We start from the raw sequence: 13,232 nt of genomic DNA, 5'->3' as shown, positions 1-13,232 counted from the left end.
ATCAATTATTTTTCAGCATAATCGTGCCAAATTTCACTGCCGATACATGCCGTTACACTCATACAAACAAACACCATGATGACAGGAGGCTGTCACTTCGGAAGGACCAAAATACACACACACATCGTCACAGAAATCAAAAGAGAGAACAATCGTGAGAAAGTGGGTTTTGTTTACCTGTGCTCTCAAAATTTGAAGGATATCTCCGTGGGGAGCTAAAGTGAGACTGAGCGTGATTTTGAGAATGAAAGAGAGTGGGACACCTTTTTGATGGACCAGCTTTGGGGGAGACATCAACACAATGAAACAATTGAACTAACACTAGTGAGCCTCCATTATCACTGACGGCAAGAGATTATCCAATAAAATTTGTATTCCACTGGCACGCACGTGGTGTTGATTTGAGTTGAGCTGAGAGTCGATAGAGAGTTTTTGGAGAGGAGTTGAAAAGATTCTCATTTTCTGGTGGATAGTGAGTTTTACTATTTCTATTCAATTTCTTATTCAATTTTAATCTGAAAATAAACCTGCAAAACAAGCGAAATATAAAAGTTTTATTGTTTTTTTTAAGAATCGTTCAATGGAGACGCATGGTACTTTATAAAAAAATTGCACATGTTTGCGTATGTTTTAATACTAAAACATTGAGGAAAACCCATTCCGTCATTTTCCATATAAAAAGACGTCCCTTCCCAAACCAACTTGGTCCTCTTCCCAATACCTAGGAGAACCGTCCCAGCATTGTACTTTGATCCTAGTACAGGGAAAACACACAAGTGTACGTTAGTGTATGTGTGTGTGTTTTGTTTGCCTTATCCCTTCCGCAAAGTGTGTTGGAGGGTTCATTTTTTGGCTGGAGAGGCACAACACACTTCTTAAATGATATATTTTGCCTCTCAGGGTGCTCGCTTTGTGTGTACACATCATGGGGTACTCCAACCAACTGGTACCCTCCTCCTAGATATTCCTTCCTTCCTGTCCATGCTGCGATGATGTGTCTCACAGCGGCGATGGACAGGGACGTTAAAAGGGAAAACTTAGTGCTTGTTGTACATCTATAGAATTGTAGAAAAAAATGTTTATGCAACCAAGAAGACTTTTCAGTACGAGTCATACATTTAACCAAAAAGGTTTACCGAGTTGGTCAAGTTTTACAACGAGTTGAATAGAACATTTTTTGCAATTCCGGAAAACACTCAAGTGCTGAAATGATAATCTTTTCAGCACTCAAAACGATTTTGAATAGAACAATTCAGCACTGCTTTTTTGGCAATGAAAAGTACACCGTTTTGTCGCCCCAAAAAGAGAATAAAATAAAAATTCGGTCTCTTGGATTCTTTAAAGAAAGGCCAGAACAAGCGACCTCCTGGAACTTAAATCTCAGTGTGCCATGGTTTCCTCCACAAATTTGCCCTCAAATTGGAAAAAAAGTTTTAGACATTCTTTTAGGGCAACGATTATTTTTGTCATTTTTTGATTTTTTCAAATTTCCAGTTGTTTTTAGTTATTTTAACTGTAAATGGATCTCATTTGTCTCATTTTGCATCATGTATCGATAGGACGAAACATTTGATTCATGAAATGTAATGATTTTTGCTTTAATTTTTAAGTTCTGATCAATTTAATTTAAAAAAAATCACAATTTTTAGTCTGCGCGTGCGCTTTTTTAATTTTCAAAAAGCTCAATCTTTTAACCCTGTAGTGAACTACATAACTTTTGAAATGTTAGACTAAATTTTTCGGTCCTCAATTTATTTTTCCTCAAAAGTCCAACAAATAACCTTTCATTTACGTCTAAGAGAACTTAAATTGGCTTAACCCTTTCAAGCCTGAATTTTCTAAAACATATTTTTTTAGTAAATGATGAGAAAATCTATATTTTTTTAAATAGGTCCTTTAAACATATGAAAGAAAATAGACAAAAGACAAAACACTAAGAATTATTCTTACGACAGCCTACGCCCATACGAAATTTACAGGCATGTCTTGAAAAATTTCAATTTTGGGTCAAATATGAAAAAAGCCGTACTTTCGAATACTTTAATATTTGGATTCACCCTTGGGTTGGCCAAATTGATTAAAAAAAACTAAAAAACACTGACTGATTGATTAAACAAAGGATCCTATTGACCAATTTTGGGCAATTTTAAAATGTTCAGGTCTAACTTTCATATGAAATTGCTGTATAAACAATTTATTTGCAAAGTAACAGTATGTTTCAAAAATATTGAAAATAAACTTTAATTATCACTCCAATATGATTTTTAAAGGGAAACCCGAATTTATTAGCCGAAAACTCTTTACATTTTTCGTTGAACTGAACCATTCTTAAGTTATAGCCATTTGAGGATTAACTCTCTATAACCAAACTTCAGTAAAGGTTCGCCAAAAATCCATTTATCAACTAATTTTTGATCTTCAAAAAGGATTGTAATGATGTTTCTAAAACTGGTATCATTCTAAGGCAGAATATGTAAACAACAAGCAAAAAATGATAAAGTTTCTGTAAACACATGGAGGTGGAAGGAAATGCCTTTGTCTGCCTTTGTGGATCAATCGGACCGCGCACTGGACTCACAATCCAGAGGTCGCCGGTTCGAATCCCGAGGCGGACGAAAAAAAATCTAAGTGTAAAATATAGGTATTCGGTGCCCTCTCCCCGTGCCCATACCTTCACACTTAGGAGACCCGGGAGGCGGAGTCTTGTCGCAAAAAAAAAGAACGATACACGCCTGTGGATCCGTTGACGAAACCGCAAGGTTTAAGAGGGCCACATTATAAGGTGTTACGTCGATTCCGTTTTCCGGAAGGAAATGCCCAATAATATCAGAAACAAATGAACCAAACAAGATAAATGCAAATTAAAATACTTAAAATGAAACAAGAAAAACATCAAAATAAGAACATGAACAAGAACTTAACATGGGAAAAATAAGAATTTTCGAAAAAAATGGTTGATCAAAATTCATTTTTTTTTAGTTTGTCCATTTCTGAAAATATTCCTTTCGATTATCCCAACTTTCGTTTATCCGAAGGCTTATATGGGACTTCGGATAATATCTTGGATAATATTACTTTTTAACGTCAAATTCATGTTCTGCCACTTCATGTTAGTCAAATTTGAAAAGTTGACTGCTATTCAAATTTATAATTATAATGCATTTTTTTAACCATTTCATCACCACCATTTTGGCCGCCACCTTGGATTTGAAAATTCTTAATCACATTAGCGTAGTTTAGGGGCCGTTACTCAAAAATAAGAGAACGAAATCATTTTTATTTGTGTTTCGAAGGTATTTTTTTCATTTTTTTTCAGGCCTGTGGCTGTGGCTAAAAAGTATTCTTCACATTTTTTTTATTATTTTAAAAATAGGACAAATACCTTGTCGCTGAGTTATAGTATTGCAATCAATTTAAATTGAGAAAATTAACTAAATTTTAAAGTGTTTTCCAATTAGCTTTAAATTTTCAAGAAACCATTGAAAATATTTTCAAAATTTCAAATCCAAGTCCAATATTTCCAAAAAGCCAAAGTTTGTGATTTTAGACTTTTTAAATAATATTTTAGATTTGAGGCTTTGAAAAAAAAATATTCGAAATATTGTCTTAGAAATCGTATCAAAAATAAACACAATCACCGCAAATTTTTATTTACAATTCACTTTAGGCAAATTTCTCTTGTATATTTTTTGACTATATTGGACTTTTCCAAATCAATGTCAATTTTCATCGATCCTTTTTAACCGATTTCTGATTTCAACTTTTTTTTAAAAAAAAGGTACAATAAACAAAATCTTCATTTTTCGCTTTTGTGCGTTTTGCCTTCCTCACTGAGGTAAGGCTATAATCCTGCTTTAAAATTGAACTTTTTATTTAAAGCTCGAAAACCCACCTTGATGTATACATATCGACTCAGAATCGAAAACTGAACAAATGTCTGTGTGTATGTGTGTGTGTGTGTATGTGTGTGTGTATGTTTGTGTGTATGTGTGTGTGTATGTGACCAATAATGTCACGCAGTTTTCTCAACACTGGCTGAACCGATTTTGACCAAACCAGTCGCATTCGACTTGGTTTAGGGTCCCATACGGTGCTATTGAATTGTTTGAAGTTTCGATAAGTAGTTCAAAAGTTATGTATAAAAATGTGTTTTTTCGCATATTTTCGGAAGTTGAATAAATGGCAGTAAACTTAACCAAACATCATCATTACATACATCGTTAGTTAGGTAATTGAAAGACCTTTCCAACGAGTCCAAAACATTAATAATCTGGCAACCCTGTCTCGAGTTATAATCACTTAAGTGATAATTATGTACTTTTTTGTAGCCGGATCTCACTTAAATGTATGTAAACAATGTCCGGATCCATCATCCGACCCATCGTTGGTAAGGTAATCGAAAGACCTTTCTAACGAGTCTAAAACATTGACGATCTGACAACCCTGTCTCGAGCTATGACCACTTAAGATGCCACTTATGAGCCCTTGAGTGATATGTGTGTTTTTTGTATTCCGGAACTTAACGAAATCAGACGAAATTTGTGTCCAAACCCATCATATCACATATCACCCATTGTTGGAAAAGAGTGAGGAAGGCACCAACCACAAAGGTGGATTAAGTTAGTTTTTGAATACATTTAACTTAAGGCGGTTTCAAAATCACCTAAGATCACAAAGATTCTTCAAAACTTAGTATAAAGTCGAGCCAAACATTTCATTAGGGCACAAAACCAAAAACCGCAATTCGAGAAAATCGCTTGCAAAAAGTGGACAACTTGTTTCAATTCCTATTTTTTAAAAAAAGGAGCTTGACTGATGGTATTTTTACTGATGATACGATAAAACACAACATTATCCTCAACTCTGCTTTATTGCTTCTTAATTTATGTTGATTTTCGCAATAAAACCCAACATTTTAAAAAATCTCGTTATTAGGCCCTTTTAACTTTCCAACTGTTGTTCACATAGGGCCCTTTCTAAATGCAATTTCGAAGAGAACTGAAAGGGCACTAAAGCGCTGTCACCGGTTTGTTGTTTTGAATGATGTTTATGGGCCCTTTTGTTTATTAAGAAATAAGGAGGAAATTTTGCTAATTTGTGATTGAATAGTGTAGATAAGATATGTGAAACATAAAAATTCTTCAATAGTGTACTAAACAGTAGCCATGTGACCGTATTAAAGATTGTACTTCGATGAAGTTTATTCTTGCAGAAATCCTTGGTAAAAAGTAAACCAAACTTTGTTTTAAAGTGAATTAGTGCTAAGAATGCATGAATAGTTCATGTCTAACACAAAAAGTTCTTCAACTACGAAAACTAACGAGCACAACTGATTTTTTTTTTTGAGGTTTGGAGTGTTATGTGCCATTTTGAGTTTTTATTTTTTTTTCAATTGGAAATAGTTTGCTATCAACCTGATCAATCTTGGAGGGCATGTAGGGAGTGTACTAATGAATGGAATAGTGGAATAATCCCAAAAATTTACCTTTTGGTTGAAATGTTTGGCTCGAACTGTGGTCCCTTAACCACCTCTGCCAGATTCCGTTACTCCAAACTTCAACCAACTCCTCATCTCTGTGATTGTGTTTATAATATAACCAGCACTGAGAACCAACCCCAAAAGAGAGCCCAAGAGATTGAGAGAAACCTCTACCACTATGTAGAGTCTGTTCCTGCAAGAGCGCCACCGAATTCGCCCCAACCAGACAACGGCAGCCAGACTTGGTAGGACCGCGGTCGCGTCAACGTCGGAACGTCAATCGGTGGTGTGCCGTGTTCGGACTGTGACAGTGTCTGCCCCCAGACGATTTGGCGACTCGCTCCGGTTGGGGCTGGCAATTTTTTTGTACATACTAGTGAAGTGAATGAGGGGACTGCTTTTTTGGAGAAGTTTTTTTGATTTTTGGAGGAAAAACAGTGATTTTTATAACGGAATATTAAATAGTGTAACGGTTTTGAAGTCGGTGAACACAACCAATTTTTGCCTTTTTGTGAGTAGTGTTTTTCCTAATTGATGAAAAGTGATTTGACGGTGAAGGTTGCTGGTTTTGAGACAGAAAGGAGTGCTGAAAATTGACGATTTAGACATTTAAAAATGTTTGTTTTCCACGAAAGCCAGAGTGGCATTTTGGGATTCCTTTACATAATTCAAACTCTAGTCGCTGAGAAAGCCATGAGTTCAAAAATATCTCTTAAAATTTGAAAACTTTCTTCAGCAATGAATCGCCACTCGCTCTCAAAAATAGTTTTCCCATTTTCGCGAATTTTCCCAAATATTTTCCCGTAAAAGAAAACTTTTTGCTCGCTCGCAATCTCGGCCCCAAAAAATGCAAAATATATACGTGTGTGGTGACGCCCTCCTCACACAACGAAAGAACCACAGGAGGTGACAGGACTCGTCCAAAGTGTGTCCTGCTCCTTCGTGAGTTTGTGTTGGTGCGTGTGTGGAAAATCAGGTTGTAATCCTGCAGGCGCTCTCCTCTGCTCTCAAGCGTGGAAATTCGTGTTTTCTCTCTGTCTCTTGAAATTGCCACCTTTTGATGGTGTTGGTGAAAGGATGCTGGTTTTGTTGGTGTTGCTGTTGGGATTGTTATTTGTTGTTGTTTTTTCTGGTGGTGGTGGTGGAGCTGTCAGATCCTTTTTTTTTGCTGGCGTAAATTTTAAAGGGAGGAAATTGCGGGGAGTTTATCCTACATTTTCCAAAGAAGATTCTTTCAAGTGTATCAGTGTGTGAGTGTGTTTATGGGAATCCTGAATGGTGTTGTTGTAGGGATTGGAACATCTGCTGGTGCTCTACAATTTGGAAAGTAGGACGAGGTTTTCTTTTGTTTTCAGGGATGAGCTACTGGATGAATATGTGCATAGAAAACCCAAGGTTTTGAAAAAGTAATTTTTCTTAGTTGGGTCCTACATTTAAGCTCAAATTTGTGATATTATTGTTCACAACGATAAAGCTTATTTTTCTGAGAACAATGACCCTTTGAACGACCGCAAAGGACCGTTCCAAGGGGACCATAGTTGATCCATCGAAAAAATGTTGTCTTGTCATTTTTTTTGCATTAAAATGAAAAAAAAGTGATCAGAAATGGTTTTTAATCGTGTCTTTTTACCGTTGTACATAAAAATTAACATAGGGCTTTAGTACCCAATTGTCACCCAACGTTTTCGCAACACTTAATTGCTTCAAATAGCTCTTATTTTTCAACTTTTTTTAATTGTTTAATTGTTAACACACCCACAGACATTTGCTCAGCACTTGATTCGGAACGTACATGTGAAGGTGGGACTAGAAAAAGTGCACTTTTCGAGTGATTTTATAGCCTTTCTTCAGTAAGGTGAAGATGGCAAAAAGTCGAGTCGTGTTAATTCTTTGTTCGAATAGGATGTTAAGAAAGAGAAAATTTAGAATTTGAAAACTTCGAGGCTTCGGATAATAGAGCCTGGACTGTACAAAAATCAAGAACCTACGGTAACAAAAATATCCAACTATTTTTATTTTGTGAGGAAATTAATGTTGTGCCTCAAGCCTTTTTTTCACATAAGAATGTAAAGGATTTGCTTTCGAGAAAATGATCTTCAAGAGGTTGAATTTTAAACGAAATTACTTCAGAGCTGTGTTGTTGATCTGATTTCGGTAGATCGCGGTGGATTTTCTTGATTTGTTAGCGTCGCACTGTCAACGACTATTTCGACTATTTGGCCAAATGATTTTCAATGCTGTGGAGTTGGAGTCGGAGCCAATGAAGTCGGGTCTTTTTTAGTCAGAGTCGTTGAAGTTTCAATAGCCATCATCATAATTAGCTTATTTTCAACAACTTTGAATGGAATTTTTGTTGGAGTCGGTGGGGTCGAGTCTTTTTGGTGAGCTGGAATCAGAGTCACTTATTCTCAAGAACCCGGCGACGGAGTACCTTTTTGTCAGAAGCTGGAGTCGGACTTGGAGTCTCCTGAAAAGCTGCTATTCCGCAACCCTGTTTGATTTGACATATAAAGCTAATAAAAACCTAGACATTGACTAAAAAGGGAGACTGCACAGTAAAAAAAATCTGTGTAAAATCGCATGCAAAAGCATGCACATTACCTTCGTTAGCATGTAATATTGTATGAGAAAACGTGTACACAAAAAACATGTACGCAAGAAAAAAAAATTGCACAACCCAAAAATAAAATCAATCCGGTGAGAGTTATCTCACCTATTTCGAAAACTTTATATTTGGCAGTTTTGAAAATAAGTTATCTATTAAACTCAAGCCAAACAATGCAAATGGGCCGAAGTGTAAACAAAGAGTTTGTCCTGCTCGTTCCTAGTGTACACATCCACTGACGTAAGCAGGACAGACTGTTTGTTTACACTTCGGCCCATTTACATTGTTTTGCTTGAACTGATTGTTTACGTTTTCTCTCAGAATCAAAATAATAGGGGCTTCCATATTTGAAGTATTTTTCAGGGAATTTAATGTTCAGGTTCAGTTTCTATTAATTAAACAATATGATTGATGATTGATACTTTTTTATGGAGAGTTTTTGTTTTGAAAATATTTTACATAATATTAGCATTGAGTGGGCACCCTGAGATTGATAGGCGTCATCCATAAAGTATGTCACGCTCTAGGGGGGGGAGGGGGGTCTGAGCAAGTGTGACATTGCGTGTTATAAGTATAGGAAAAGCGTGACAAAGGGGGGAGGGGGGGGGTAAATTTTGGCTGATTTTAGCGTGACGTACTTTATGGATGAAGCCTAATTAAAATTCCTAGGATTTTCACAAATACTTACACAACAAACCGGCCCGGCCATCAAACCGATAAAGAATGGAGAGGTTAAACGCATGTATGAGCTTGACATTATTATTATTTATTTAGCCATTTTGGATATTTTCCAATATATTTATCATCAGATGGTACAGAAATCTTTGAAAGTTACAGTAAACTATATACTTAACACGAGTTTTCAACAACTTTTTAACACTCTATCTCACCTCTAAGTGGATTAAATCGCGGTTTTTTTATTCGATTGGTTAACAGTTAATTCGAATCTTAAACGAGTATACCTATTTCATGAATATTTTCTGTGTAATATCTAAAACCATAAAAGCAAATAAGCTCCACACAACAAAAACATCCCTAATGTAGACTTTGCACTCAATTTTAAACTTTTTGAGTTCTCGAACAATGTTGAATCCAGCCTTCTCGAGTCACAATTTGTGAACATTTTTAAAACAAGATCCGGAGGTGTTTTAACCGGTACAAATTCAGTGTAATGACTACCGACTAAACCCGTATATAGAACGCGTTGTTGAGTATCTTTATCAATGTAGAATCCAAGTATAAACTGTACTGTAGTAGGATAACTAGCTGGATTATTCACTTGTAAATAGCCTTCACTATTGTTCTGAAACGTGAACACCTCGCAAGAATTTTCGGCTATCTCTTGAAAGTATCCCTTATTCTTAAACCAATGTATTGTTATATAGCTGTTTGAAACATTTACCAAATGATCGCAAAACACCTTTTCAAGAAAGTTCGCCCTTTCTTCAAAGTTGTACGCCTTGTTTTGCTCTAATCCCTCGAAAAATTTGTCATATTTAACCATTTTCTCTTTATCGCTTAGATAATCCGTATAATCACTGCATTTTCTGGCTAAAGACGGTAGCCATTTTGGAACTAAAAACACCCAAACGATGAGACACGCCTTCATCGTACCCGCACTCAGTTGTAACTGTTCAGGACTAGTCTTGTTTCCTATCCAAAAGGCGCACTGAAAAGTTTTCGGTGTTTTCGAAGGTGTGGAAAGGAATTTAATTTGGTTGAGTGACCACAACATAAACTTTTCCGAGTATTGGCAAATCGTGCGTAATTTCGGTAGTAGAAATTTAATGAGCTCCAACAAGTTTTTGGTTAGAAAATGTAAGCCATTAACTCTTACATAAGTAGTTTCTTCATTTCCGATTGTCAAGAGTTAGTTTTGATCCCATACTTTCTGTGTATTGTAACCAGCCATGCCAGATATACAGATAAATCTGTATTATACAGATTTTTCGATCCCAAAAATCATAAAAATCATTATATACAGATTTTTTTAAATGCTTTGATTTAAAAATTTCAACAATCTAGTAATTGAATTATGTTTTAATATGTTCAAAATGCTTAAATCTGTTGTTAAAAGTCAAAAAAAATCATCTATGGCTTTGAATTTGACATGATACAGATAAAATACAGATTTATTTTTAAGAAAATACAGATCTCCCATAAAATAATCTGGCATCGTTGATTGTAACCTAGGCTTGAACCAGAAGAATTGTCCCACTGAGAATTTTGGCTCGAGCCTCGACTCGATTCAAGCTCGATTTCGAGCCAGATCGACTCGAGAGTCGAGCCAAAATTCTCATTGGGGTCAGTGACTGAAACTGAGCGACATGGCTTTCTACCTAAGGTACTCGCGATTGAGTGTGTAGTAGTGCGGTTGTCAAAATCGTTATCTCGGACTCTTTCACTCCACTGACACTGACATTGTTTATGTTTTGTTTTTCCTGGCACGGCCCATTGTTCGGTTGTTATTGTTTTGGTTTTAGTGGCACGGAGTCATGCACTCACACTATTGCAAAGCAAGATCGCGAGTACCTATGATATACAGCCTTGATTTAAAGGTTCCATCAGTCCATGGCTTTCTACCTAAGTTTTTCGCGCGTCCTATCTCGCCCAGCAAAATGAAGTCGATAAAGTAGTTGGTTTAGATGAGAAAAAGTGGAAAACGTGGTCTAAAAATAGCGACGCCATCCCCCTATTGTTCGTTAGTTTTAGTTTTGGTTTTTGTGGCACGAAATGATGCACTCACACTAATGCAAACTAAGATCGCGAGTACCTATGATATACAGTCTTGCCATCAGTCAACGTTCATCAACCTCAACGATATTTGAATGCTGTCACAAAGCGCCTGTCGTGATCGTCACGCCGAAGAGCGACCGTCAGTGAACGCACACGAAGTTGAAACAAACCAATGCCTAGTGCAACACTCAAGCAGCCGCCCGGCACAAAGACACATGCTCTTTCTCTTTCTTACTCGCTCGCTCTCTTTATTGCTCGTGTGGTGATGCGTGGTGCCAGCAATTATTTCGGTAAAATGTTAAACGAACGAGCTCTGCGTGACAGTGACTCTTTCTCTTACTCACTGTTGACTACAAAAATCTGAACTCTCTTATGGCTTTCTTCACAACATAAAACTTACGTGGAAAAGACACTTCAAACTATCTTCTATTTAACTTATCTCAATCCTTTCTATTTCAGGACAAACATGAGTTGAATAGCCCTCGTTATCGGTTTCCACACAACTCCCTCGTAGAAAGCAAAACCTTCAAACCAACTCCCAATCTCCGAGTGACTTGGTCCTCTTACTAGTCTCATCCATCCCTGATCGCCCCAATCGTGTTCTGGTGCTCTCACCTCCCAACAACTAAGCCGAGGGCGCAGCGCTAAGCTCCGTGGTCCTACCATGATCCACTGGAAATGGAGCTTCCATCACGACCTGCAGCGAAGCCACCATCGTCGTTGCCGTTGTCCCTCGAGAACGACCCCCGGCACCGGTCCGGCAGTGACCCAGTAGCGCCGTGGCCCGTTCCCGTGCGCAACTCTTGACAGCGGCTGTCAACGCCAGTAGACGACACCGCCGTACGGTGGACTAGACAAACCCCAAAGCAACAACAAAAACAACAACAAAGCACCCTACGACTTGTTCTGTCAGCTTGCACTAAACGTCATTCTGCTTACTCCTTTTGTCCGAATCCAGCATCGAAACGAAACCAAAACAAAGCGAAAGTAAACAAACTGTACGAGTAGAAAAAATCAATGCAAACAAACCCGTGAGTAGATCTTTTCGAAGCAGACGACGAAGAACAAGAAGAAAAACAAATAGTTGCGTCAGCAGTTTTCTAAGTGCCAAACCAATCGAAACCAAACAAAACAAACCGTGCGTGAGCGTTTTGATCTTTTTTCTACCAGCAACAACAGCAAATAAAGTAAACACGAAAACAAAACAACCCACGTAGTGTCCGTCGGAAGAGTATGCAGTTGTTGTCCGCAAATCGTTTCGAAATACAAGTAGTTTAACCAAAAAAAAAAAAACAAACACGTATTCAATCAAAATAATCAACGCTAGTAACGAAAACCAAAACACAAAAAAATTTCACACTCACACACCCATACGATCGTGGGGAATTGACAGCTACGAAACAAGGAAAAAACAAGCAGAAGCAACAACAAAACAAGGAAGTAACGAAACAGTAGTGACAACCAAATAGTGGAAAACATGCAAGTGATTTTAAGTCGAAGCAAAAGTTAAAATCTAGCGAAGATTAGAAAATAGTTCGTGTAGTGCGATTGTTTGTCAAATAATTAGAGGGAAGAAAGTTTGACAAAAAAAGTAAAAGAAAAAAGCGAGGAAGAAGATTTCTCGGAAGCAAAAAGTGAAGAAGAAAATTTACAACAATCTTAATCTAAAGCATCTTCCTCTTCCTCTCGATAAACGTGAATGTATTGGTGAAGGAGGAAGCGCAAGTTGTGCAGTAGTCAAACGGAATAAAAAACAAAGGATTAGCCCTTCTGATTAAGCTGGTGCCAACGTTTGCCAAAGCATGGAGGATTATGTGCTTTTACTGTTCATGGGGTGAGTTTAAACAACTTTTTTTTAAACATAATTAATTTTTCATGAATCATTTTAATTTTGTTATTAGCCAATATCAAAGATATTTAACGTAGATCGAGATGTCAAAATGGTCCGTACCAAAGTCCTAATAACAATTCACGTTGAAGTAATGCACTTCGCCGTGCCTTCCAATCTGCAATGCCATGGAAGGGGTATTCTGATCGTAGTACGATCAACACAGTTACACGGGTTTACTAACTATTGAATTGAAAATTGCTCAACGTTGTTAATCAATCATATCAAAACAGTATGACGATAACGTTAACGTTACCCTTTTTAAACCCTGAATATTTTATATTTTATCGGCGACGGTGGACTTATTCCAACATAAACCTTGCAGATTACAAAAACTTTAATTAAAATCAATGTTAAAGATAAAGTACACACTAAGTGTTTTCAATAAATTTAGTGGTTTGAGTTCGGTAAAGTTCGGTTGAATAAAAAAGAAATCGGTAGTTTAAAATTTTATCGAATATTATAAAACCACCTTGAGTGATAACTCTAAGTTACTATGTTACTAATTACTCAAGATCTTATCT

General features: G+C 36.9%; 1 protein-coding gene across 12 annotated transcripts in view; it reads left to right on the top strand.

Moving 5' to 3' along the window:
* Nucleotides 1-13,232, top strand: part of LOC120425161 (tolloid-like protein 2) — a 349,823-nt gene that overhangs the window by 48,894 nt on the left and 287,697 nt on the right. For 9 of the 12 annotated variants that reach the window (XR_005606479.2, XM_039589595.2, XM_039589594.2 and 6 more), the window contains exon 2: nt 11,280-12,654. The gene's annotated coding sequence lies outside the window, so the exon portion shown is untranslated. Of the gene's footprint in view, nt 1-5,726; nt 5,991-11,279; nt 12,655-13,232 lie in introns of those variants that run through there. The other 3 variants (XM_052709801.1, XM_039589592.2, XM_039589591.2) reach the window with 3 other exon arrangements.

The sequence above is a fragment of the Culex pipiens genome, chromosome 1 (assembly GCF_016801865.2).
Source record: "Culex pipiens pallens isolate TS chromosome 1, TS_CPP_V2, whole genome shotgun sequence".
In the NCBI taxonomy this organism is placed as follows: Eukaryota; Metazoa; Arthropoda; class Insecta; order Diptera; family Culicidae; genus Culex; species Culex pipiens.
This window is presented reverse-complemented; position numbering and strand designations above follow the sequence as displayed.